The 27,283-nt window shown below is 37.2% G+C and overlaps 1 long non-coding RNA gene across 1 annotated transcript in view; it reads right to left on the bottom strand.

Moving 5' to 3' along the window:
- Window positions 1-7,333, bottom strand: part of LOC137661383 (uncharacterized) — a 31,390-nt gene extending 24,057 nt beyond the window's left edge. Inside the window, exons 1-2 of the long non-coding RNA XR_011047856.1 lie at window positions 7,187-7,333; window positions 925-1,049 (exon numbers count right to left, since the gene is read on the bottom strand). This is a non-coding gene — a long non-coding RNA (uncharacterized lncRNA). The remainder of the gene's footprint in view (window positions 1-924; window positions 1,050-7,186) is intronic.
- Window positions 7,334-27,283: the final 19,950 nt, after the last annotated feature.

Raw genomic sequence — 27,283 nt, 5'->3', positions numbered from 1 at the left:
TCCTAGAGGCTCTTAATCACCCGATCACAGGGGGTGGTGCTACGCCCCCTCCTCTCCCGATTCGTTGCCAGGAACTTCTGGGTCCAGGCAGATCTCGGGCTGCTGCTCGGGGGGGGCCCAGAGCATGGAAACCACTCGCCCGCTACAGCCCGATCTCGCCCCGCATTAACCTCAGTCGCTGCCGCTGCTGCCCCTGCTGCCGACTGGCTGTTTGTTATGGTTTCACCACATTTAAATCTCCTGCGGTGCCTCCGGCTACGCCCCCTCCTCTCCTGATTCGTTGCCGGGAACTTCCGGGTCCAGGCAGGTCTCGGGCTGCTGCTCGGGGGGGCCCAGAGCACAGAAACCGCTCGCCCGCTACAGCCCGATCTCGCCCTGCACAAATGATCTTCATCGTAGCTTAAATGATTTTTCTAAGGCCTCAAATACTTGATAACTTGAATAAAATTATGTGGGCTATCTTCATGAGACTTTTAATAGAGCTTCCCCTCCAAAGAAATACTTAGTGGTTTATGTTCTAGTACAAGGAGTAGAGTCACTTTAAACAGAGAACATGTTGTTCTGCTCTGTGATGATATACTCTGAAAATGGATGTTAGCCTTTGTGCTTAGAGAACATGTGAATTCACTTGATTTCTTTCAAACAAAGCTCAGTATGTGGAAAAAGCTTGGCGTCTTTGCTTGGAAACAGGCTAAATTGCAATAGCAACCTTTAGTTGGCCTTGCACTGGGGTGCCAACATGCTAAACAAATAGAAATACTGTGTAGCAAAAGATGCACAAGAAGAATAAAATGAACAGTTTGGCATTATAAATGATAGTAGTTACTGTGCACTTGACAAATAAGAGGGATAACAGCCTTGCCGTCAGCAGACTTGTAGGGCCCTGCCATGCTTGGCGTCTGCTGTGCTGCAGCATGTACTTACCCAGGCAGCTGAGGGGAGAGCATCAAGCAGTGCTCTGTTGTAGATCGCGCACAGCAACTGAGCTGGTCAGCAAGGCTTCTCCAAGCAGATTTTGGCTGAATTTGCCATTTCAATTCAGTCTTTTTCTGCAAAAAGTGACACCAATTTCGGCAAAATTTCCCACAAATAGCAACAAAGAAATTACAAATGGCGCTTCATTCAATGAAAGTGTATTCGTTTTAAAAAGCTTGAGAAATTATATCAAAACAAATCTCATTACAAATTGCATGACGTGATATAATTTTTATGAAGATGTTTGGAACAGCAGTAAGTAATATGGTATGTTATGAAATATTACAATACAAGTAATACATCAAAAGTGCGATGCTTCTTTTAAAATTTTTTTTTTTTTTAGTTAACTATTAGATGAAAGTATGTCATACTTTTTTTGAGAAAGATATTTTTAAAATTGGCTTTGCTTCCATTTACAAAGAAATTGACAATGTGAAAGATTTTCATGAAATAAAAATCTGTGATTTAACCAGTTTTAATACCAGTACTCCTTCAAAAGAGAGCATTCATGAATAACTATATAGAAAAGCCAAATTAAACCCCACATTATTCTATTAAAAATATTATCCTTATTTGACAGCAAAGGAAAGTAAGACAAGTGAAATCTTATTTAATCAAACAAACATGAGGAATCCCTGTGATTGCACCTGAAAAACTAGAAGAAATTTGATGCAAATAGCTCAGGAAACATGAAGTTCCCAGATAATACAGTGATATGACATGTTACGGGCTCACAATTTTATAGTGATTGCACTAATTGATGCTTGCTTTAACAGTAAGTGTTTATTTCTAGCAATAAGTATTATTCTTAAAGAAAAATTATTCTTCCTAAAGAAAAGACAGTCCACATTTGTACATGAACATGAAAGACATTCATGGACTGCTAGTTTGTGTGAAAATGATTATTTCTGTTATAATATTTTTTAAAAAAATTCTTGTCAGTGTGAAAAATTGTTTCCATTTTATTATCCTAGGTTTTGTAACATTTTTTAAAATGCCTCCCATCATATATTAATCATTTTCCTTATAATATCTCTGAAGCTAAAGAAAGAAGATTTCTTTTACTGCAATTCCCATCAGGACTTCAGAGGAAATGTTTTTGTTATAGGCACTTTGAATGAGTGTGTGGTCTTCTAATGTACTTGAAAGTTTGAACAAACCCTTTGACTGTTTCCAAAATGTTATCTTCAATGAACAAAGGAAAAAAGAGACAAAGCTTTAAAGCTCTGTGGGGACAAAGCAAGTTGTTGCAGGTATTTCAAGTTACAAACAAGATTAAGAGCCATAAACCATGAGTTCACTCCAATTTTGAATGAGAACTGTGCTGTTCCTTATAAAACCAGTTCCTCTACAAAAGCCGATTTCTTTCCTTGAAATCTCTGTAGAAGACAGTATCATCCCTGCATGCTTTATATGTCACTTTTCAACTCACATAGTGCTGCAATTAACCAATTGCATATTAATTAATTGCATACTGTAAAGTTTTTTCAAACTATTTTTTTTTTAATCCAAAAATGGCAGCTGTTGAAGACAAGAGGCAGCCAATGCTATCAGAGAAGCAGCTACTATGTGCACTCTTAAATAGTACATGGTAGGACTTTTCTTGCTGTTTTGATCTGTAGTAGGTGGAACAGACCAACAGAAATAATGAAAAAATTATTAGGGATATGATTTAGGGATTACTTTGGAGCCTTGGTTTCATGATGACAAGTATACAGAGAAGGGGAAAAAGGATTCAATATCAGGTAAATTGGCACTAGGCAGCAAAAAGGGCAAAATTCTGGTTTGGTGCCCATGGATAAGTTTTGGTGCAAGAGTGAATGGCTTCGAGCAAAGCTTCTGATATTCCTTGTACCACTGAAGCTACTAAAAAGGTTGCCCTAACTTCATTGCATTAAGGGCTGAAGGCAGAGTACCGTTCTTGACAGTCATGCATCCCCACAGGCAGCCATCAACAAACCATGAAAACATGGACCATATCAAAGGTCCTGTCATCTCTCATGATAAGGAATACTCCTAGTGTAGGAGGTTCCACAAGATGTTTTTCCCGTGAACACTTCTAAGCAGCACTGTAGAGCACAATTCACCCAGCACACTGACACTGTGAAATCTCATGGTCTCAAAGTAGAGAATGGCATTATCCTCATACATTTTGTATTCCTTTTATAGAAACATAACAAGAGCTCTTGTCTAGAAACTGTATTATTCTCTATTAAATTATATTACTCATAGAATAAATTTGTACAGTTTTACTTCAAATCTTCAAAAGTTTTGTTCCAAGCATTTTTGAAAGGACCTTTAAGCAATGCCTTGCAAAGATGTGTTACTTGTGTTTTCCTGCAATATAATTCCTCCATAAACTTGCCACACTTCTGTATCGTTCCCTTCTAGTCTTCATTTATAATTGCTTCTTGGTAGAAAGCAAGCAGTGAAGATCCCATCTGTCTTTGAAGATGATAGCAAAATGTTCACAGCTAAAATACAACAGGAATACTCCTCCAGAAAGAAATGTTTTGTCTGTGAGCATTGACAATAGCTGTGTTGACTCACATAATGCATACATGTACTTGAAGAATGTTTGAAGAATCTCACATACATAAAAAATGAGTCAGGTTTCAAAGTGACATAGGCAAAAGAGCAGGAGAAAGTACAGCCTGACACTTGCATTGCTGTCTTTTGAAGACACAGGCTACCTTTGACAATATCTTTCAATATAAAAGTCATTATCTACCTGTCAGACCTGCAACTGTTCATATAGCCTACTGACCTATAGTTAGGCACTTGAGGCAGTTCTGATTTCAAGAGAAAATAAAGCAAGCACGTGGCCCAGGGAATTTTGAGATGAAAAACAGAGTTGACTCAAAAGTGATCAAGCTGCACAAAAATACGTCTGTAGCAGTGTTCCTTCAGCACATCATAAAAACAAGATGCATCCAAAATTAATGGCTGAAGAATACGCTGATATCAATTTGGTTTGGGAATCTTTTCTAACATGCTGAATGTTCAGATTGTTTGACGCTGACAGTTTACTCCTGTCAGTAAACAAGGATTAAAAAAAAAAACCCATGATGTATATAATTGCATGCTTCATCTTTTGTTTCAAAGGCTTGAAGAATGGTTCAGTATAGACAAAAGCACAGCTTTAATGTGAATGTCTAAACAAGGAAACTGCAGTTTGTTGAAACTAAGCTCCTTTGGAATAGTTCTGTCAATTAAACAGCATCAATAATGAATTATTTTCCCGAATTTGTAGAAAGCAATCTGGCTAAAAGTCCTGAAAGTCACTGTCTCTTCCATTTAGGCCAATTCACTCTCATGCTTTAAAAGAAAACACCCCTCCAGTTCCTGCTAGAGTTTTCCCCCCCTGCTCGTACTCACTAGGAATGCTTCTGCTCATCCTGAAGTAGATTTTAGAAAGACTCACAAGAAAAATCAATAGTAGCCACTCCTCTGTCTGCAGAAGCTAGGCTCCTTCTACCTATGAAGAGACACCATTTCCTTCTCTTTCTACATACGCCTCTTTTGCACTTCTAACCAAGGATGACAAATATTTACATTATCAGTTAACAAAAGGTCCAATATTCAGATGGGGGGGAAAGCAGTTACGCTAACTTTACAGATTAAGCCTCTTCCGTTCTCTCACTCAAGCCCCAGATACAGCAAATATTGGACTGAAATATAGGAAAATATCTTTGTTCTGGTCCCATGTGTAACAGTGGAACTGCACCGGGAGTTGTCAGGTTAGTAGACTAGATACTTTTCAAAATAAATTGAGTCAATATATTATATCAAATGCTTTTTTCAATTGGACTAGGGGATGAGATTTGCTCAAGAGGCCTTTCTAAACTAGATCATACAAAAGCCTTTTCTAACACCATGGAGATTTAAAATAAATAGATAATTAATAAAGAAGAAATGCACTAGCACTTTTTTTTTTGTTCAGGTCGCTATAAAGATAACGATCTTATCTCCTATGATTAACTTGTACAAGACTCCTTCGAAAGTGCTGCACAATTTTTTAGTATGTTCAAGGACATTCAGCTAAGGAAAATAACTAAAAATTTTTATCATGCCTTTTTCTTGTCTCTTTAGCAGCTGACTAAAATCTGCAGAAGAGCTCTAAAAACTGTGGTAATAGGATATATTAGCTATTTTTTGGAACTCTCTTCCTCCTTTAGATAGACAAAGAAATTTAATAAAAATAATCACTACATGAAGTGTCACACTTTGAAAAGCATAGGCAGAAAGGGACTTTTCTGGTATCTTACCTGACCCAGAGGAGAAATCAACTAACACAATGAGCATTTCTTAAATAGCATTAGCTTAACAGGTGGTTACAGAATCAGTCCTTCTGCAGGTCAGCCACACTAAGTCCTCTCCTCAGCGGGAGAGATTAAAGAGAGGGCTCAGAGTGACCAGCTTTAGATGCAGCAGCCTGATCCCTACAAGCTCTCTCTCCATCCCTCCTTTCCTTTCCCCATCCCCCTGCTCCGTAAAGAACCTCTTTACAACAGGCCCAGTAAAACTGTTTTAACTGTATCTCCCAAGCTCCACTCTGCAGTTCACCAGGGAAGTCAAATTAAAATATTAAGAAACCTAGGGCAAAATAATTCCAGAAAACCGAAGTACTCATAGTTGGAATGTATTGACAATAGCTCCCTGCTTGGTAAAATAAGTGGCTCTGTGTGAGCAGCTCTCTGGGAACAGGTCTGCTGATTTCCATAGAATGACACCGAGAAGGGAGGGGAAGGTGCTTACTTAGATAACTCTGACCCAAGACCCCACTATACTCAGTGGGACCACTTACTTGGAGGTCAGCAGAATTTAAAAGGAACCAAGATTCTAAAGTACATAGACATTCATAGGTGTAATTAATACTTTCTCAACGGTTATGTATTTTTCTTAAGCACTCACTTCAAAGATTATAAAAGAAAGTCAAGTACTTCTTTAGAAAATATCCTTTCCAATTGCCTGGTCCTCAAATCACTCACTGCCACACAAGCACATCAAGAGCTGTCACACAGACCAGGTGAGGCACGAAGGCAGCCACAAGTGTTTCAGTTACAACAGATTCATAACATTTCAGGCATCATAGATCTGTTGTGTCTTCAACTCCTTTTGGATTTACCATTGGAATAAACAGGGATGGTTAGGTTTAGTTTCTAGAACCTAAAATCCTATGCTGGACTGCTGGGGGTTTTTTGTGCTGAGCAACCTGTGCGTGCAAACCCTGTGAGCCCACTTATGTAAGGAGAAACAGCTTGCTCAAAAAAAAAAAAGTCAACAATAACCTTTGTCTCAGCTGAGTTATTATTTAAGTTTAAAAAATGAAGACAAAACTTTCAGAAGAACAAGTAAGCTGCCTTGCACACATGGTGTTTTAAGAGAAGGCTGACAACTCCTGCTTATGCAGCTTCTCTGAGGAATTAACTCCCTGGTACCACAGTTTTCCGAAGTGGTCGTAAAACACTAGGTGTGTTAGCATGAACATTGTATTTGAATTTCAAATAAGACATTCCTCTTTTTCAGTCTGAGAGGAATATATTGATTTTAAGATAAATCCCATGTGAGGAGAGAAGGCGGCCTACTAAGCAGCACAAGGGATCAGCGTAAGCATATTAATAATGCAATTATTATAACCCAACAAACAAGACAGAGTGAGCAAAATAATTATCAAGATGAGAACAAGCTGAAATTGGTATTTTACAGCCACAACTGCTGCTGTTATAATTCATGTTCATGAAAAATACTTTAAACTAGAAACTGCAGAGGCAATTTAGGTAGGAGTCCTAAAAAAAAACTTAACTCTTTACAACCTGAGAAGATGATGTGGTGAGGAAGAATGTCATAAAAATGTTACTTTTGGTCCAGTTTTGCTCTCAGTTGAGTAGGTGAAAGACAACTGGACTGGTGGTGCCAGAAGGCAGCACCATTATGAAGAAGAAATAAGGCCAGTGACTTCTGCAAATTGCTATTGAAGCTTCTGAACTCTTCAGTAGTCAAACATCTACCCACAGGTCTTCAGTTAATAAATTGTTGCCACAGCAAACACCAGTATTATACATACACATAGAAATGTTTACACACACAAATGTTTTTCTTGACTAAAATAGAAAATGCATAATAATATTTCATGAATAATTTTTACATTACTACCAACAGTAAAACAAGACACAAGGGAGATGTAAACACTTTTTCAACAGCTTTTTACCATTTGCAAGGTGAAGGCTGGGACAAATTGAGGCAGTCCTCCAATTATACTTCCTGCTTGAGGAAGTCTCACAACTTCTCTTTAAAGCATGAGCAGTTATAACTAACTGTAAGTCTTGGTCTCCAGTTTTTTTTTTCTTCAGCATTGCTTTTACCTGAAAAAAAATCTGATTATACATTGTGCACAAGAGATACACATTACATAGCTAGGCAAAAAAAGCTAGGTTAAAAATAGCACTTGAAGTTATGAAGTTATGCTTGATTACAAATGGAAGTTTGTGCTTTTGACAATACACTGAAGACCATCTGTAATTTCTCTTGCCAAAGAAATATCACTAAGTTATATTGACTTTGATTTCTCTTGTCATGTCTTTATGCTATTACAGATTTAATGAATAGAGCTGATGAAACATATATTCTCCCCAGCAAAGAGATTTTTAGAAGACACAAAACTCTCACTGTTTAAGGCAGTAGGATTACAAAATTCTCAGATTATTTTTTGATATTTAAGAAAGTTCTAAGAATCCTCCAGGAACTCCACAGAGCTCTGTGTTGTTTTTCAACTAGTCCCAGTGAGAAAAAAGTGGCAGAATAAGAATTCAGAAACAGAGGATTCTACTGTAAATTTCAATATTATTTTAATTGGCTTTGTGTGAGTCTTCGTTTAGCCCACACATGGGGCTAAACAATAACAGTTTTTCCTCTCACCCAGTGTCCCTTCCCCAGCCGAGGAAGGAAATTGGGAAAAAGAGGGAGACTCATGGGTTAAAATTAAACAGATTTAATAAAAATAAAGAAACCGATATAAATGATAACACAAAACACAAAAGTATACTTAGCTATAGAGTTGCAGCAGGTTGTTCCAGAAATACCAGTCATTGGGGATGAGAAAGAGTGAGGCTAGAAGAGAGGACAGCAAAAACAGCCTCTCCTCTCCCCAGCAAGCCCTCCCTTTTGTAGTGAGCTTGATGTTAATGATATAGAATATCATTATGTATTGATATACAGGCCTGTGGGCCAGCCTGGGTCAGCTGCCCTGCATTTAACTGCTAATGGCCCTGATCACCATGGCTGGCCACAAACTGAAACAAAATCCCAATGAAACCAGGACAGGGTGGCTGGCCTGCTCAGTTAGATACATGTCTGAAGGAAGAAAAGCAAACTGTGAAGACCATTTACATAAATTAGTATAGGATAAACAGGAAAATGAATTTCATGAATGGCAATTAATGACAATCTGGCCTTCAAATGCAAGCAGCCTCTTAAATTACATCTGATATAATTAAAAAATCTCTCTCTCTCTCTGCAAATATATCCATTGTTTATACATTTTTCAAAAAATCTTGCAAAATACCTCATAAAATTGTATAAAGTACACAGGCAGTCTACTGGTTTAGCACAGACAAATCATTCTATTAGCCAAGTAAATGAGATTCATGCGCTGAAGTCTTTTGATTAGTGCTCTTCATAGTTTCCAAAGAAAAAATGTTTATTAGACTTATCATAAGAGCTCAGAGTTAAAAACAAAACTGAGGATATAAAGGCCGGTCTCAAATTTTCAGCAGCTCTTAAACACAACATTTTCATAACTTTGAAACAAGATTCACTGTCAGTTTAGTGGGTAGTCAGATAATTACTGGCAATAATCTCCCCTGGGTTTGAATGCACAGAAAGCAGGAAAAGGCCTTGCACTGAAGGAAGTCTCTCTTGTCACATCCATCTCCTCTTTAATTTAAAGAACTTTCTCCCAGATATTTTTTCAGAAACAAATGATTTTATTTGCTTATTTCTGATGAGAATCCACCTGCAAGCACAGAAGGCTCCAGCAGTTTTTCAGTGCTAGGAATAAAGGTCATTTCTTGTGCATGTAAACATCAGTAGCATAGAGACATTTTTACCATTTCAGCTCTGTCATATAATCCAGTGCCTTTACTGAGTATGAAGACCATTGCTACTATGTTGACACCTATGAAAAAAATCAAGTTAATGTGGAATTCAAGAAGCTTGTTTTGTCTGTTTAAACCAAAAGTAATAGACTACCAATTCTTTAAATATGTTTTGGAAAAAAAACCCATGTAATATATCACAGAAGCAGAAAACAAAATTACGCTACTGCTGATTTTCACATGGATTGGATTAAATCCTAATTCCTTGGCTTTACACAGCAAAGTGTTGACTCCTCAGTGGGCTCTTTTCACTCAAAAGAATTGAACAAGTATAGCCTGGAAGTAAGTTGATAAAGTACTTTGTAGCCAAAGTACTGGAGTCAGTAGTTTATAGCTGTTTAAGAAATGGTTTAAAACCTTGGTTGTAGAGGTCACCCAGTTTGTATGGAAATATTTTGTGGATCAAAAGACTATCATCAGCGTAGTTCAGCATTGCTAACTGAACCATGCTGGGGCTGAGCACAGGGCTGCCTCTTCTTACCAGAATGATTCCCAAGTGCTGCACAATTCTGCATTCCCCAGGGTGAGCTTTCGCTGAGTCATTCCTCATCTGTCTTTGCAAGGAGGTGATGCTTGATGAGAAGGGCAACCCCTGGTCGCCCCTTGCTCTTTTGTGGGATATGGGCCAAGGTAGCAAAACCGGATAAACAGAGCAGGAGTTCATCGATTTGAAATTTAGGAGACTGTAGCTGAATTTAATCTGATATCTATGAGGAAGTATACAATTACGTGAACACTATTTTTGGACAGTGTGAAAATGAAAATGTTGTGAATAAAACAGAAGTAATTTATGAGCAAATATATCAAGTTCCTTGGGATAGCGTAGAAATAAAAGGGTGTGTCAAAAGAAAAAAGGAAAAATAAAAGAAGAACTAAACATGAATTTTCTTAGAGGAAGTTTTACCTGTTTTTTTAGTGCTCCAAACACTTTACTGGAGGTTTCGTGAAATATCTTCCACATACCTCAGTATAGCTCTGCTAAGGCTGACTGAAAAACTGAAAAGACAATTCTTTTCATATATACATCGACAGCACATAACTGAGTTCTCACAGTTATAAAAATGAATCATTATTTGGTTTTGATATTTTGTAGTTACCCTCCGGAAATAAATTTTGCTGGTAGATCAAGCAAAAAGACTCACCTCAAAGGTGGCTCTGTTACTTTTCAGACATCCCATTACTGGAGGCAAGCACACAGAGTAGGGAAGCAGTCTGGAATCTATCCATGTAATAACACTCTAATTATAACTTGTGTGTCATCTTTCCAACAGACCATGTGTTTACAAGGAACTGTCACTGACTTTTGATGTATGTGAGAGCAATTGAGTTGAACAGTGTTTTCAAGCTATGGGAACTTGAGATTGTCTTTGCTATTTATGTTTTTACTTCTCAGTATGGTGTATACTGTAATTTGCTGTAGAGCTCTAACATGGGTGAGTAGTCTGGTTTTCCTTGGTAGGAAGAGAGAGTTGACCTCTGGAGGCCATTTTAGAGTACTTAAATTCATCTTTGTCTGTTGTTTACTTATGGACCTTAGATTCCCTAGTGAAAGCACATAAATTAGGTAATTTCTGGGCATTAAAAAAATGTCACATAATTAAAATTTCAATAGTGGATATTGATCTCGTAAGTAAGTGCAGATCTTGGTCAGAATTTGGTTTTAATCTTTTCCTGTCAAGGTGAGCAAGTCAGCAAGACCTTTTAAGCAGCTTTACCTGATCACCATATTTTTAATGACTGATTCATATAAAATGAATAGAATGAGTGACAGAACACAGCCTTGTACATGTGAATGTACTTTATCAGAATACCTCCATTCATATAAATTACTGGGAAGCTCTTTTAAATATGTGTCTTGAAAATGTTTGCTTTTCTAACCCATTTTACCTGTTAGATTGACTCATATGAGTAATGAGGTGATGTATAAAGAATGGCATCCTTTGCTGCTGATTTTGTACTTTGTTCGGATCCAGAGCATGCCTGCCATGGGTCAGTATTTGAATTCCTTGAGAAGGGAAGTCAACACGATGTGAGAATTTGGAAGAATCACATGAAAGAGAACTTTGCAAATACCAGACTGGGTGCCTGAATTGATCAAATTTTGATTCCCAAGTCTTGAATTTTTAAAACTAAAGTCATAAAAATGCAGAATAATAGGAAAATTACATAGGTGATGTCTAGCCTGGTGAGCAGCTGCCAAGTAAGGTGAGTACTCAGTGAAATTTTCATGTGGTGATTAAATTCTGGGTAGGAGTCTTGGCAAAGCAGACAGACCTCCATGGTTGTTGGTTCCTCAAATTTATTTTTGAAAAGTTTTTTTAACATGCATTCGATTTTATACTGTCTAGCGTCTTATACTTACTAATATTTTTTTGTCATTGCGCTTAATGTGATCTGAAACATTTCCATTTCCTGGACTGAAAAATAAGGGCACGTGTGTGCATGTGTGCACACGCACACACAAATATACAGAAACAGCTCTTCATCCCCAAAACGCTAGAAAGAAAAATAACTGTATGAAACCAGAAGTTTCAAAGTTTAGGTAGAGAATCACAGAACTGATTTGACACATCATACTCAGATTCTTTAAGTGTTCTAAATTCTTCTAAGTGTTCTAAGATTAAAAGTGCTTTTTTTTAAATCAGCATTCTCTGAGAGCCATGGACTAAGCAAAAGACAAATAAAATTGGATGTTTTCAAAGCAGCAGTACTTCAATAATAATGATGAAATTCCTGCTGCTCCATGACATTGAGAGGACTGTACCTTATCTTTCCACAGTGACTGCCTGCAATACACTGACCTAGAAGGTCCTTTCTAGTCCTGAATTTCTTTGTATAGCTGACAAAGAAATTAATTTGTATAATTTTCAATTCTGTTCATTATTTCTAAGCATCTTTACAGCATTTGTACGATGCATGTGAAGGAAAGAGGGAAAATATTCGGCATTTTTTAAAAAACAGACCCACAGCTGCAGCTGATTATTAATTTTCAGAGAAGTAGTAAGCTTATTGCAAGCTATTATGAGTTCGAAGTAAATAGTATCTGGGTTTATTGCTATATCTATTTTATGTAATTAATAAAGTTTGATATGAAAGGCCCTGACTTTTAATAACTCATTAAGTGACTCTAGCAATGCAAGCATCTAAACATCATTATTTCCCACTTATGTGGGAATTATTTCCCACTGATGTGGGAATGTATTTCTTCAGCACACTCTTAAGCAAATTTCAGGGATGATTAATAGGGGGACTCAGGCAAGCACTGCTCAAATGGGGTTTTCTTATGAATTCCCTTCTAAACACCACTTCAAATCTCTAAGATTACTATTATAAAACTGTTGTTATTATGAAAGACTAGAATGGACTCTCTGATTATTATTTTTTACATGTCAAATAATAGTGTCATCAACTGAATAAGGATGCAAGTTACAAATTATTTGTGCAAATGCTTCTTTATTTTTCAAATTTGATTTCACTATTTCTCATTACTCTCAGTAAAGGAGATACAGGGGCAGATCCATTGCCAAGTATAGTGCTCATTACCCCTAGCAAACCCATTCAAGAGGGATGCTCAGGCTAATGAACAAGATCCATTCTTCAGATGGAAAGGATCTTGTTCTGAAAGCATGGGGATTTGATCCTGATCATGACAGTTTTAAATAGTGTGAAGAGCCCAAAGTGTGGATGTCGCTGTGATTGCTGTTACACCTCTTAGCTAAGCTTCTCATGCCTCTAGTGTTGCACCTCGCAGCGTGATTTCATCTGCTGCCGTTACAGCTCTTACTCCTGCCTGTTCATACATCCCTGCATTGCACCAAATAATTAATACTGGTAAAGTGTTTAATATCATTATAGGATCGATAATTTTAAGCAACTTCCCTTGTCTTTTTAGAGTTCTTGCTCTTTTTCCTCAAATGTAATGTTGCCTTTGAAATCATAATCAATGATGCTTCTTTTCCAACAAAAACATAACCTCCTTTAAGTAACCAGTGATTAGAAAAACTTTATCCTGGTGAAGCAGTGTAGCAATGTTTTTTATACAAGTAAAAGAAATCCCTGCAGAAACAGATATTCACAGAAATTATACCCTAAAATTAGAATTTTCTCAGGAAAGGACATCTCATTACATTATGTGTTTCTTGATCAATATGTCCAGAGTTTGAGCATAAAGATGGCAGCTCAAGTATTAAAATCAATCACTACAAATCTATTAGCTTTACCAGTCCTACAAAATATCATCCCTGTCTAGTATTATTTAGGCTTATTTGCAGAAAATGTGAAAACCATGATAAACCAAATTTGGCATTTGAGTCTCTTTCCAAGCAACTTGATGGAAAATTTTCCCTTTGACTTCAATGCTTCAGAATCAAATCACTTTTCTTTTTTGCAATACCGATGGCTTATTTATACAGGCAGTATCTCCTATGTAGACCTTACATGAAAAGTTCAGGATAACTAATAAACTGGAGATTGCTCCATTAAATTAAGTTCTGTCCATTTTCCCTGAAAATTACTTTTGGGGTGCTATTTCTTTCCTTACAGGTGTATTTTCTATTGTTTGTACGGTCCTTGAATTAAAATTTAACTGAAGTTTATTCTATTGCCATTTCATGTTTGTGTTTGAAGATCTTAAAGGCAGTCTTGTGACATTTCATTATTAAAGGGATTTGCATTAGATTAGGGTTGACTTACAAATTTAAAGTTTCCGCATGTTGAAAGATTTTCAGGCAGTGGGTACATAGCCATCATCAGTGATTTCTTCCCCGGTCTCTCCTGCTTCTAGTCACATATCTATTATCTGCTTTTTACTTTTTCTTTTTTTTTCTTTTTCTTTTTTTTTTTTTTTTTTTTTTAATCGCTTTCTGACAGGTCATGTCACGTGCAATGCAGACAACTAATGCTTACTGCTGTAATAACTGACCTCAGCATGATCTTCATCTGTGAAGTGGGCTGTAATGCTCTTGCTCTTCCAATCATGAAAGGCAACAAGTGCTCTTTTATAAATCTTCCCAAGCAGGCAAGAACTCCAGTTCCAGTGGTTTAACTGTCGTTAGTGATAAAAGTGTACTGGTTGAAAGGAAACTTTTTTTTTTTGGTAGCAATAGCACGCTATTTATAGTAAATTGTCTGGAAGGAAAGGAAAAAGAAAATTAAAACCTTTTGGTGTTAAGAACTGATTATTTAACTCTAGACCTGGGAATGCTTTAACAAAATGACTTCCAAGGTTTTGGTGGTACTACCACTAAAGCACATGATTAGCTATTCTGCTAGTTCTACAGATATCCATAACATATCCTATGATACTCCTGTCATGGGAACTACAGAGCTAGCTACACGTACAGATATTTTCTATGTAATTATCTGAGTAGCTATTGAGTATTTTCATTTCGGTTAAACATATGAAGTAATTAGATATTGTTTGATTACAGACACTTGTCAAAATGTTAGGAATATTAACAGTAATTTAAAGTTGAAGGATTTTTTCTGGTTTAGGACAAATAAAACCCAGAAGAGTTCTTAGAATTGCTGATAAGAGGCAATTTTTTAGGAAGATCAAACAGCTGCATGTCTGAGTTGGAGCTCAGCGTTTCTATCCTTATTATTAATTGATGCACTTTCACTTTGTGGGAACAGATGAGGAAACTATTCTTTGTGCTCTCTTGTTTTTAGAGAAATGATAAACTCACGAGCATGAGCAGGGAACTGATACATAATTCACTTCACCTGTTGCCATCAGGTTCAGAAAGGAAAATTGTATTGTGACTGTTTTCTGCATTAGGTATTCACACGGCTCTGGCCAGCAATGTAATCTGAGCAATTGAAAAACTCCCCAGGTTAATTTACTAATGGCAAGGGAGCGGAAAAAAATTCTGATTACTTCCTCAGTATAGCATTAAAAACTGCCATGGAAAGAACTGAGTCTACATCTCTCAGACCTAGTCGTCCAGCTGTAAGCCTTTTCCTGGGGTAGCTCGTTTCTTTTTCCAACTTACAAATATATTTAATCAAAGCTGAAGAATCAATCCAGCCTGCCCTGTTTAAGAAGACGATACAATATATGATACGAGAGTCTTATAGGGGATAGTGCTAATATGCGAAACAGGCTGGCTTTTTCCCTTCTGTCCTCCAGTTTGAAAGTCTAGTCAGGAACAGCAACTGCAAACAAAGGGGATTCCTGCTGTTTCCTCCTATTTTTTACCAAAAGTGCAGAAACTGCAACCACAGAGAAACTCTCGTTCCCTTCTGCTCCCGTGCCAATCTGCCATTGTCCAGGACTGGATCTTGTCACATCGTGAAAGAATTCGGGAATCAGAAAGGCTGTACCATAACACAGAGAGCAGGAAGTTTAGAAATCAGAAGCTCTGTTTCTTTCTTGCATTTTTCGAGGCTTCTTTCAGCGCGTTACTCTTTTTTCAGTACTTACTATCACTCAGAGTAATTGCCAAAGAGACACTATCACACAGGTAACACTGCATACCGTGCCTTTACTATGCTTTTCAGAGGATAAGGTATAAGCATTGAATCAGATGTTGGGAACTGAAGACATGGTATCACATAAAAAGCAAATTTTTACCTCTGAGAGGAAACAAGTACAATTCTGCTGATAAACTGCAGTCATATTTCCCATACCATGCAATCATTGCAAGTTTTATGGAGTCCATCTATTCAGTAGCAGCCAAAATGCCAGCACATCCACTCATAAATCATTGAATACAGTTGTAGGGTATTTTCACTGGATTAGCTACAACTACAGTTAAAACAGGACTTGATCTGATGTTAAATCGGATTATATTCAAATTCTTAACGCAATTATCTCAAATACCAATTTTATTGCATGAGCTAGCATGCAAGTAAAAGATTATTTAATACTACATCCAGACTGCAATCCTAAGTGATTGGAACAAGAAAAACAAACATTTTTTTGGTACAACTTCTGCAATTAATAATAATACAGTAAGAAAGTTAAAGACTTCTCATTTTCCTTAGAAGTATTTGAAGTTGATGAAGTAGAAAAACGTGATTCACTTTATACTGTATAAAAATACAGAAAAGGGCAGCATTAATTTTATGAGTCAGTGTTAAAACTCTGTTTGTATAAAAATACAGAAAAGGGCAGCATTAATTTTATGAGTCAGTGTTAAAACTCAACGTGCTGGAAAGTGAACCCATGCCCTTACACAGGAGAATCTGGATATGCTGCCAGTGACATTGCTGAATTCTTCAGACCATCATCTTTAGCAATCATCTCTTATGAGGAACATTCATTCCAATTATAATCCCATTTTTCATCTGTTACTATGAGAAAAAGGCTAAGAAAATTATGGTGGATCACTGCCACTTACATTTAGAAATGTAAATCCTATTTTACACATGCAGATCCTAGCTGTTTTCAATACACAGATGCCCACATACACGGATGAAAACTTAAGAGTTCAGCTTCCAGATTTCATACGGGTGTTTGGTTTAAGTGCTTCCAAAAGCCAAATTATTTTCCTCTTTGTTCTGGTAAACATGTCAATATTAGCAGTCATTTAAAATTGGTTACCCCAAACTTTATTCTAAATGCATGTGACCCCAGCAAAATAAAGCAGCCTCTGCTTCCCGTTTCAGCTAGAGTTTATAAACTAGTGGGCTTTCAGTAAATAACTTCTTCTATTAATGTATTTTCAGCAGTTCACAAAGCACATGGTAAAATGAAGTAAAATTTTGTGTTTTTTTAGCCAAGAATTTTAGGAGGCAGTTTTACTTATATATTCCAGTGTGCATTTGCCTTTTTTGTAGTAACATCATGTTGTTTAGTCATGGTCCAGCCTAAAATCCACTATGATCCCAAGACTTTTTCTACAGCACCACTGCCTCGCCTGTCGTTCCTAACCTGGGTGTGTGTAGATGCTGTCCTGCCACAAAGGAAGTGGCATTGGTGCTCAGTTTTTCTCAGATCTTTTTGATTGCTAAGCCCGCTCTTGAATGTGTTGACAACAGCACTGTCTGCAAATTCACTGAGTGTAGTCTTTATTCTACAATCCAGATAACTGCTGAAATTACTGAAAAGGACATGGCTAAACAAAAACTTTTTGCTGTTATCCCATTCAATACATTAGTTAGTTTTGACATTGAACTATTGTTAAACTGGAAAACTATGTTCAGAAAGAAGTTTTCACTTATGTATGTTGTAATTTCATTTCTACAGCTATGCTACCTTAGTTTCTGCAGTTACCGTTGTGATATCAAAGGGGTATTACCAGTACCAAAAGAAGAAAACACATTTTTGAGTGTTCAAATCTAATGCCTTTACTTTGTTGTATGTGTTGAATTAAAGACAGACCTTATGAGAAGTTAGGAAAATTTATCAATTTTTAAAAGGAAGCACTTTAGCTACTGTGTACACAAAGCACCACCAACTATTTAATTAAAAAAAAAAATCTATAGATGTGGTTTAAAGAAAGGAGGATGCATCGTTTAATCTTCATTGCCCTCTTGCAGGATTTTAGTCAGGAAACTGTTCAGCCATACAGATTGCATTACTGAAATCAATGGAAACATGAGTTTGTGTAAAAGCTGCTTGCATAGGAACAAAAAGGCAAGACTAGCTTTCCTTTTTTCGTTTTTTTTTTTTTTTTTTTTAAACACTATTTTTGCTTTGTCACTTTTCTGCATCGTTTTCTCTCTGGAGGCTCATCAGGCTCCCTCTGGTGGTTACCTAACAAAGACATTGCTTCCCTTAGGGCCCCATACAAAACCCCAAATTAAAGACTGATTGCGTTAGCTTTTCTTGCTCTAAGAATAATTAAGGAACTATAAATTTATTAAAGTATAAGGCTCTGTGCAGCCTACTGTTGTGTAATCTAGATCATAATATGCTTTCTGAGCTAAAAATCTTTGAAAAATACATTAGGATTTTTTTTTTTTCCCCTCAAATTCTTTTGGGGTTTGGAAAGTGAGAAATAGATGATACAACTATCCAGTAGGCTAATATCCCATAATATCCGTACTAATGATCCAACTAGAACATCTAAATCCATAATTTCAGTTAAGTGACTTTTAATATCTCTCTTTACTCAGGCAAAATTCTCCAATACTCTGGATGTGTCATACTCTGTCTCAGCTGACCATCTCTTCTCCTACCTCAAGTGTGGATGTGGATTTTGTCTTGATCCCAGGGATATTGCAAACTAGCGTGGGAGAATTTCTGGCTGAAATCTCAGTAGATACCAGCCAGCTAATTTTAACTTTACTATTTATTCTTAAAAGATATTTTACATCTTTCCATAATCAATATCATGAGAAGTCACCTCTAAAGGCACAAGAAAAAGAAGCTATCTGTTAAATTAGAGTATCAGTATTAATAATTTTTATATGGTAATTCTTTTTATTAAAATGGAATGATTTGAAATATGAAAAAACACATGAAATTTTGCACAAGGCAGCCCCAGTTCACAGGTCATATGCTTACTAAGTCTATTTTACCTGCATCACCTTTGCAGATGAACAGAACTAAGACTAGATAATGTCTCACTGAGGTCAAGTTTCTGACACTTCTTGCCTCTTCAGAATTTCTCACGGTTAAAATACCTGTATTTCATTTCCAAGAAACAGCTAAGTACAGAGATAATGAAAAATAGAAATTGAGTGATAAACGCATATTTCCTTGTGATCATTCTAAGTGATAAATACTTACATTATGAATGTAATAATGTAGAAACTTTTTTATCTTCTTGTGTTTACACTTCTTATATTGTATATGGAGTATCAGAAGGACTTATGTCTTAGCCAGAAATGGGCAAAAAGTAAAAACTTTTGCTCTTGCTGGATCTGAGGAGAGTTAGGGCACAGGAAAATGTTCAAGATTATTCTCTCCTGTCTGCTCTGCAACTCTCATATCTTTCAAGACTTTTTATTCAATGTTGATGGTTTTATCAATTAATATCCCTAAGACACTCTTTCTTCAGCTCCTTACCCTAGGGAAAAAACCTTTGGAAGGGTCTCATAACCATGTGCCTGGCTGCATATATAAAATCTTTTTATTAAATTATATTTATACATAGATAGATGGATGGATAGATAGATATATAGATTGAAAGAAAGAATAGGTAAATGGATTCATTTGCACATGCACATATATATACTTGGTACCTACTTCATGGCAGCTGCTATATGAAAAGGCTAGGAAGCACAGTAGCTGCTGATGACTGTTTATAGGAAATGCCAACATGCCTGAGTTGATCAAATGTTGAGAACATGATGTTTTCTAGACTCAAACACGGATGTAATTTTTGGAAAAGCATTCTTGAGGCTAAAATTGGTCTTGAAGTATGGCTGCTGGTGACAAAGGATTAAAAAAAGTAGATATTATTAAAATTATCAAAAAGTTCTCCATTGTCTGTAACTCAAGTGAGCCCTTAAAGCATCCACATTTTTTAAGCCGTCCTCACACATTTCACAGTAGTTTGTCTTCAGCACTAAGAAGCTATCTGCTCTCTGATGTGTCCAGGAAAAAAAAATGGTCTCAGGTAAATTACAACTTGGTTAGAACAAACCTATGGAACACCTATGGGCAGCTCAATACATTGATGCTAATGATGCATCACTGTGCAGGTATACAATTTGCTGCTGTACAGTTTCCCTTTCTGATATTTATGATGGTCAGTCAAGGTTGTGTGTATGGGCACAAAACTATGTTTTACTGAAAGAAACTTATGAATATAATTTCTCTGACCTAATCACTATATAGAATGTGCTTAGAGAATTTCTGCTTCATTTTAAGTCCTTAACAATAGTACATTGTTCTTTACTTTCCACAAATATAGCCAGACTGTTGCAGAAAATATGTAATGTATGACACAAATTTTGACATGAAATCTTTCTGGTTTAGACATGACTAATAAATACAAAAATAAACTATTTATATGACTGTTAAGTCAATATAAGCAGCCATGAGTTAGTTTGGTATCGGTTGACTCAAGTCAGTCTATATTAGGTTGTCCACAGTTTCTTAATTTGATTAGTGATCGTTAAGCAGCTGGGAGAAATGTGAATTTGCTGATTTCTTTTCAATAACAGAGCATAGCAAAAATTTCAAGCACTGAAATTTTTGTTCAGAAGTTTTACAAGGAAATTAATACTATAAGAGCCTAGCGCAGATTTATCCTAAGATAGTAGAAGTACAAAACCATTCTCCTCAATCATTACTGTATAATATTATGCCTCTCTTTTAGCCATACATTTTTCTACAGTGCTGCAAAGAACTTGTATAACTGCAAACATCTTGCTCTTAGGAAAGATCACAATATAAAATAATAGGAAACATGCAGTAATCTAATGAAACCAAATCCCTAAAGTATTTTAGTTTCATTAATATCAATTTGGATAAGCTCTGCTGAAGATTTAAACAACACTACTCTGGGTTCTCTGCATCTCAGAAGAAATATGTTTTATCTACTGTTTATTTTTTAGAAGAGTTAATTCTATCTATCTCCAGGAATCTGATAGACACAACTGATACATAGTGGTCTCGACATGAAATTTTTGTAAGAATAGAAAAAGAGCGTATTTCATTAATAAAGCCAAGTTTTTACAACTGAAACAGTTTAATGAACATCAGCATGTTCCCATAAAGATAAAAGGATCTACAGATTCACTCTGTATGCATCTTCTGCATATTTTTCTTTTAAAAGTCTTTAATAGAATTGTACAAAAAACAATATAAGAAATAAGACTGAAGTAATTAAAAACTGTTTTTACTCTTTAGTTTCTGTATCCATACTTTTCTCTTTCTTTTTTAAAAAGAAACAACCTCACCTATATTTTCGGTAAACTTCAAATAAACTCTGAGTAATAACATCTCCCACGAACTCTCAGAACAATGAAAAATAGAATAAGTCTAATGATCTGGACTCCGAATGAAGCCCTCTCCCAGAGCAAATTAAAACACCGTACAGCTGTGCTTGAATCAATAATCATCAACTCAGACAGTTACCAAAATCAATAAAGAAGAAAAATCTGGCTCAAATAGAATCAAGCTTAAGCTGCCTCCATCCACTACAATAAAAAAGTTTCACTAATTACCTGAAAGTAAAACCAGTCTCTGTTCTATCAGAAAAATGATGAGAGCTGGAAAAAGGATTCACCAAACACCAGCAGCACTGAAAACTGGCTTCTGCAAGACCTTAAGTTAAGGTCTATGGCAACTATGGAATGACTTTTCTGTCTTGAATTGGTAATTTTGATCTCTATATTTTAATGTTCTTTCCTTGAATTCTGACACAGCCGAAGTCATAACAGTCATAAAGTGATGGGCAGCATACAAACTTGTAAAAGAAAATAACCTTCTAGTCATCCCCAGCACTTCATAACTGAAATTAATTTTGTCAGGCTATTTAACTGGAAGATAGGAAAAAAGTTTTGTAAAGCAGTCAGGATCTGTTATTCTAATAGTAATTCTAATAAGACTATTAAATCCGCCTTAGGGTTTTCTCTTCCTGCCTCACAATTTATATGATGACAGTTGGCTGCATAAAATTAACAGAAATACTGAACTAGCAGTTTTTGTCTACAAAAAGGCTGTTTTTCTTTACTACATCTGCACAAGCCCTTTGCATAGCTATAAAAGTGTAGTTGTACCATTTTCCTAGAAACTATAAATCTCTGCTTATATAGGCATCCATATAACAAGTTTTCAATGTTCCAAGAGCAATCAAAGTCACATGATTTACACACTTTTTGGACATGATACCTACAGAAAAATGTCAACCCCTCACATTTTTTTCTTGCATAGTTGTATTTGGAACTATCTCCAGGCTCCTCAGCAATGTGGACAAATTGGGTTTTGCTTCCCTTGAACAGGGAAGACTGGGGTCAAGCCAAGGCCAGGATGTCACTGACACACAAACCATTTCTGAGAGACTATGGAGATCCTGAGAAAGCCAAGGTTGCTGCTTCTGCTGCCACCAGGATGGAGGGGAGGGTAGAGGCAGCGGCCACCGCTGGGAAGGGTGCCCCATCTGCTGTCCACTGGCTACTGTCCTCCTACCCACTGGTTTTCTCTTTGCGCAAAGAACTGCTCTGGTGACCAAGGTCTCCAGGGCTAGTCAGTGGGGCCCTGGCCTTTTTACTTACATCAGCCTGTTCGCTGCCTTTGGCAACTGCTTTCTTGGGCCGGGTCTGGAGCTGACCCCCTGACAAAGCAACCTGCAAACTCCTGGTTGCTTTACCAGCAGTACACACCTGCTTCAGCAGCAGTCGTGCTTTCCGAGTTACTTCTTTCCACTACGATCTCTTTCAGCATAGATAACTTTGATGTTTCCCACTTGACTGAGCTTGTATTTATATTTTTCCTATATATGAACACAAAGTTCATTTTACAGAACATAACCCTTTCTATCCTTGCCCTACTGCCTCGAACAAGTCAGATGCCCATTTTATGAAGCTGCTTGAAGGTAGACTAAGTGTCCATTTAAAAGACTTCTGCAGATGCTGTGCCAATGACCTGGATGTCTGCTGCACTCTCCTGAGTTTTATAAAACTTGCCCTGTTGTGCTATATTGTATTCCAAGTGTTCATCAACGTACTTTTGATTCTGTTACATCAAGAAAAATCAGGTATTGATACTCTCTGTTTTAAATAAAACACAGTTGTGTTTTTATGCACAGGCAAGTTGCTTCTGCAGCCAACATTAAAAAGCATCCCATGGGGTAATTGTCACAAATCAAGCAAAGTGAAACAAGCAACCCTTTTCAACAACTATAAAGCAAGAGCATGTTGCTAGACCATGGTGACTAGCTTTTGTCATTTTCACAGAGAAAATTGCTGGGCATTGAATAAAGTAGAAGTAAATGTTTTCATATATAATTTTTAAGTCATATGTTTAGAATACTAATTTAAAGCATTGAACTGTAATACAAAATGTGGATGGGATTTTGGAAACTATAGCTTCAAATTTATTTCTCCACTTTTGATCGCCTGCATCTTAAAGGCTATTTTAGAGCTGATATTTAAGAACTGGAATAGAGAACTGGGAGAAAAAAAGCAGCACAAACTCTGTGATGGAATGGTAATGGCTCTCAAACGAATAGGAGCAGATGTTTACTTCTTTCTAAATGTCAGCAAGGAGCAATAAACTTCAGTTTATTAGCGACACCTCTCCACTATGGAAATCTGAATGTAGTGACAACTATGACCTCAGGGTTTTATTATTCCCAAGAATATAGACAGAAAGTGAGTAAAAGCTTATACATACTTGACTTTTTCCATACTAATAACTTTATAGAAGGTGAATTAAAGGTGGGTTATGAATCATGAACTTTTTATTTAGCTTTTGAATTATATTTAAAGTTCACATCTGCCTTTAAAATGTAAATTTCTACTCCAGGAACTGTTGTAGAGAAAAATAATGGGGTACGGTTGATGTGACTATTGTGCCTGATCTTGTTTCACAAATAAATAAAAAAAGTCAGTCTTCAAAATAAGCCTATTTTCAGCCTTGTGTTTTATAAACAAAGCATGACCAAATCTGGAGAATATTTTTGCAGCAAATAAAACTAGTCAATCAGTTAAGGGCTGAGATGTCAAAAGATTTCTGGAATTTTCTGGGCCACTCATATGCTTTAATATAAATTCACTTTAAATTGTTTCTCTGTACTGACACTGGGGTGCAGTTTAGAGGCTTGAACCTCAGTGCCAGCTTCATCTTCACTGTGGGAAAGAAAAAAAAAACAAAAGCAAAAGGATTTATACAGGATTTTACTGAAACATTTCTCTGAAGAAGTTGTACGTCCTATTACACACATTTTATTCCTGTAGAATGATACAATATATAAGGACATACACCTATGTTCTGATTTTTGTGCCTCACTTATTCAATGTATCCTAAAAATGAAAAGTTGGACTGTAGCTAAAAAGTGTAGGAAATGTGTATTAACACATGCACTGTTTATTGTTTCTGAGGTGCTAAGAAAATTTTCATTTTTAAATATAGATTCATTTTATCAACATTATTTTGATTATATGTTTTATTATATATACATTACAAAGAAACAAAGACAAAAATAGTAATTACTATTTTAAGTCGATTTGTTGGATTGTTACATAATGAGTTCTCTTTCCTGAAACAAAAATTTACCAGTGTAAGTCAAATATTTTTATTATTGGAACCATAGAAAAAATAAGGTAAGCAACCATTGGAGTGAGCAAAAGGAATGACATCCTTGTGATGTTTTTTTCTCAGGAATATCTTCCCAATTAAGCTACTGAAGAGTAAACATGTAGGTCTAGACTTAACTAGGTTCCCAGCTCCTGACTAGACTTACTTATGTTCCCAGCTCCTTTATAGATTTCTTCCACTATATTTCCTGTTGATTGCTATGGAAAATTATGGAGCCAAAATACCTTGTTGGAGATGAGTAATAACATCTGATAAAGATGACTGTAGATTCCTGGCCACAAATAGAAGAAAATTACATTTGATTTCCTGTTGTCTGCCCAACATGTCTAGTTTTGCTCTAGGCTACTCTCATTTTGACAAAAGTAGGTATTTTCATGTCAGAAGGTGTTCAGGACTAGATTCAATAAAACTAGATTCAAGGAAATGAATGAGGAACATGCTTAAAAGATGTCTTTTGCAATGATACGACATTTATTTTCCTAAAGCATGACGTAAATTTTGTACTGATTTTTTTCTCCCACACTTTTTTTGGTAATTTGTGTATTTAATTACATAATTGTTTGTACTGAATTTATAAGAACTTTCCCTTTAGAACTTGCTATTGCATGTAAATTTTACCAGTTTGTCTAGATAACAAGAACAGTGGATTAAAATGTCAACACCTGTTTGTTTACAGCAATCTTAACAGGAATCATGAGTGCTGTCAAACGTTACGGTTGTAAAAACGGAAGCCTGAAAGTCTGTCAGCTTCTTTTTCTATCACAGAAAAGCTACATTATGGTTGTGTTCTCTGGGGTTTTTCCCCCTACTGTTCAGGGATAGTTCTTTAAGTACGATAAATGTAACAATATATGAATAGCAGAAAAGAAAATCTTGAATTGTAAAACTGTCAATTAAACATCTAAGGAAACTAACAGATTCAACGCTCCCATCCAGATCACTAATGTGATTTACAGGTTCCTTTCCCTTAAAACTGATTTTGTTTCTGTGCCCACTTTCCCTGCTTACTTGTCTGTGAAACAATCTAATATTCTTTGGTCACCTTTCAGGCTATACTGTTCAAGAGATAATATTTCTTAAGAAAACAGAAGCGTGAGCAATGAGGACTAACAGTATTTCAGATGGAGAGTTGTGATCAATGCAATGTTAGCATGAACTTCAGCAAGGCTAGGGTTGCACTCCTGACATCCTAGAAAAGAATGATGGCTGGCAATGAGATGTGATTCAAAAGCAGAACATCAGTAGTATTCAAAAATATTTCTTGTATCTCATCATATGAAAGAATTTGTAGTGGCAAACACAAGCATCAGCAACACTAAGGAGATCTATAGAGACTTCTATTCATCTTCACAATATACTCAGAGCACTTGCAAAAAGTCTGCAGTATCTGATATATTCTAGGAATGTTTAACAATGTCCACTCTCAAATCCCTTACAGAAGCAGAGAATAGTAGGTTTGAATTGTAATCAAACATGTCAACATAATGATACAGTATGCACATAAGAAAAACCCCCACAAGGTTTTTAGGAATCTTTACTAGTTTATTGTTGCTTGATACGCTTGTAACTCCTAAACTGAGTTACAACGGACATAGAAAACAGTTCAACCCAAATAAAAGTTTCTCAGTTCTATAGAAACCGAATTGTGCTCTCCCATTCTGTGTTCCTTTGGACATAATGGACCAGACCTCACATAAATTTAGTTAATATCTAGAACTGCAGAAGTCAATATCTCTGCAGTCAGCTGATGGACGGCTGCTGAGAAAATGCCTCAACGGAAGTAGCAAAAGGAAAGGTAGGGAAAAAACCCGTCAAATTGTGGACTGTAAAGTAAGCAAACAAAAGCTCACTGCCTTCAACAGCACATCCGAGCAGTTCTCTTGGTCCCTACTGCTCCCACAGGAAAACGGCTGCAAAACAGCACTGAGCCTTGAGTAAACCGGACGCTATTTGAAACAAGCCGTCTCTCTCTCAGGCTGTGCCGTCACCCCTGTGCCCAGCGTGCGCTCTGTACCACAGAGGGATTTTTAACAATTAGCAGTCGAGATCCCTAGAGAAGAGAGAGAAAACACACCATCATCAGCTGTAGCTCACTGACCGGCAATTCGTTCGTGTTTAAGAACCATCAGGGAAATCTGTTTCGTTCACAAAGTATATGGGCGTGCGTGAGTATTTACATGAACTCGCATCTGTCGTCTGAAGGAAGTTTTAGATTTCATCCAGCTCTGAAAAGACTGACTTTTCAGCAGCTCTCATTTCGGCGCCTTCGAGAACCTACCGCCCGCGGCTGCCCGGCTCCCAGCCCGCCAGCGCTGGCCAGGGATGCTGCAGCCGTGCACGGCTTCGTGATTTGAGCGTGAAAAACGGCCGGACTTTCTTTCCTAGATTTTTTTTGAAGGAGTAACAGCGTTACCCACCTTTTGTCCTGTGAGCTACTGCATATTACAGAATAATTAATGAAAACCTGTGAACGAGGTGAAAATAGTGAGCACAAGCGGTGTTTAGTCCGGACTAACTCTTGCCCGCCGGCTACCTGTTGAGGTGGATTTACGCAGGCGCTTAATTATTTCTGTCTTTCCAAGAGAGTTCATTTAAGCCAAGCTGGACCTGCCTAGCGCCGCTCCAGCCGTGCTGGAAGACGCGACTTCTGAGCCTCCCTAGGAGCGAAGACAAAAAGCAGAAAGAAGTTTTCTGAGGTGGGGAAAGGGGCCGGGGCCGGTCGGGTCGGCTCCGCTCCGCCTCGCCCCCTGCCCGCGGACCGCCCCGCGCTCCGGCTGCCGCCCCGGGGCCCCGCCGGGCAGCCCTGCGGAGGCGATGGCAAACTAAACGGGCGGGGGGTGGGAGGGAAGGAGGGGCGGGGGGAGGAAAAAGATAAATAATCCCCCACCCCTCCTTTCCCCTGGGGAGCTCAGTCTCCCGGAGTAGCGGGCGGGCTACCGCCACCGCGGGTAGGCGCGGAGGCTCCGCCGCTCCGCGGGGCGGGCGCGGGCGC

The sequence above is a fragment of the Nyctibius grandis genome, chromosome 3 (genome assembly GCF_013368605.1).
Source record: "Nyctibius grandis isolate bNycGra1 chromosome 3, bNycGra1.pri, whole genome shotgun sequence".
Lineage (NCBI taxonomy): Eukaryota > Metazoa > Chordata > Aves > Nyctibiiformes > Nyctibiidae > Nyctibius > Nyctibius grandis.
The sequence above is the reverse complement of the archived record's forward strand: the minus strand, read 5'-3'. Positions and strand labels throughout refer to the sequence as shown.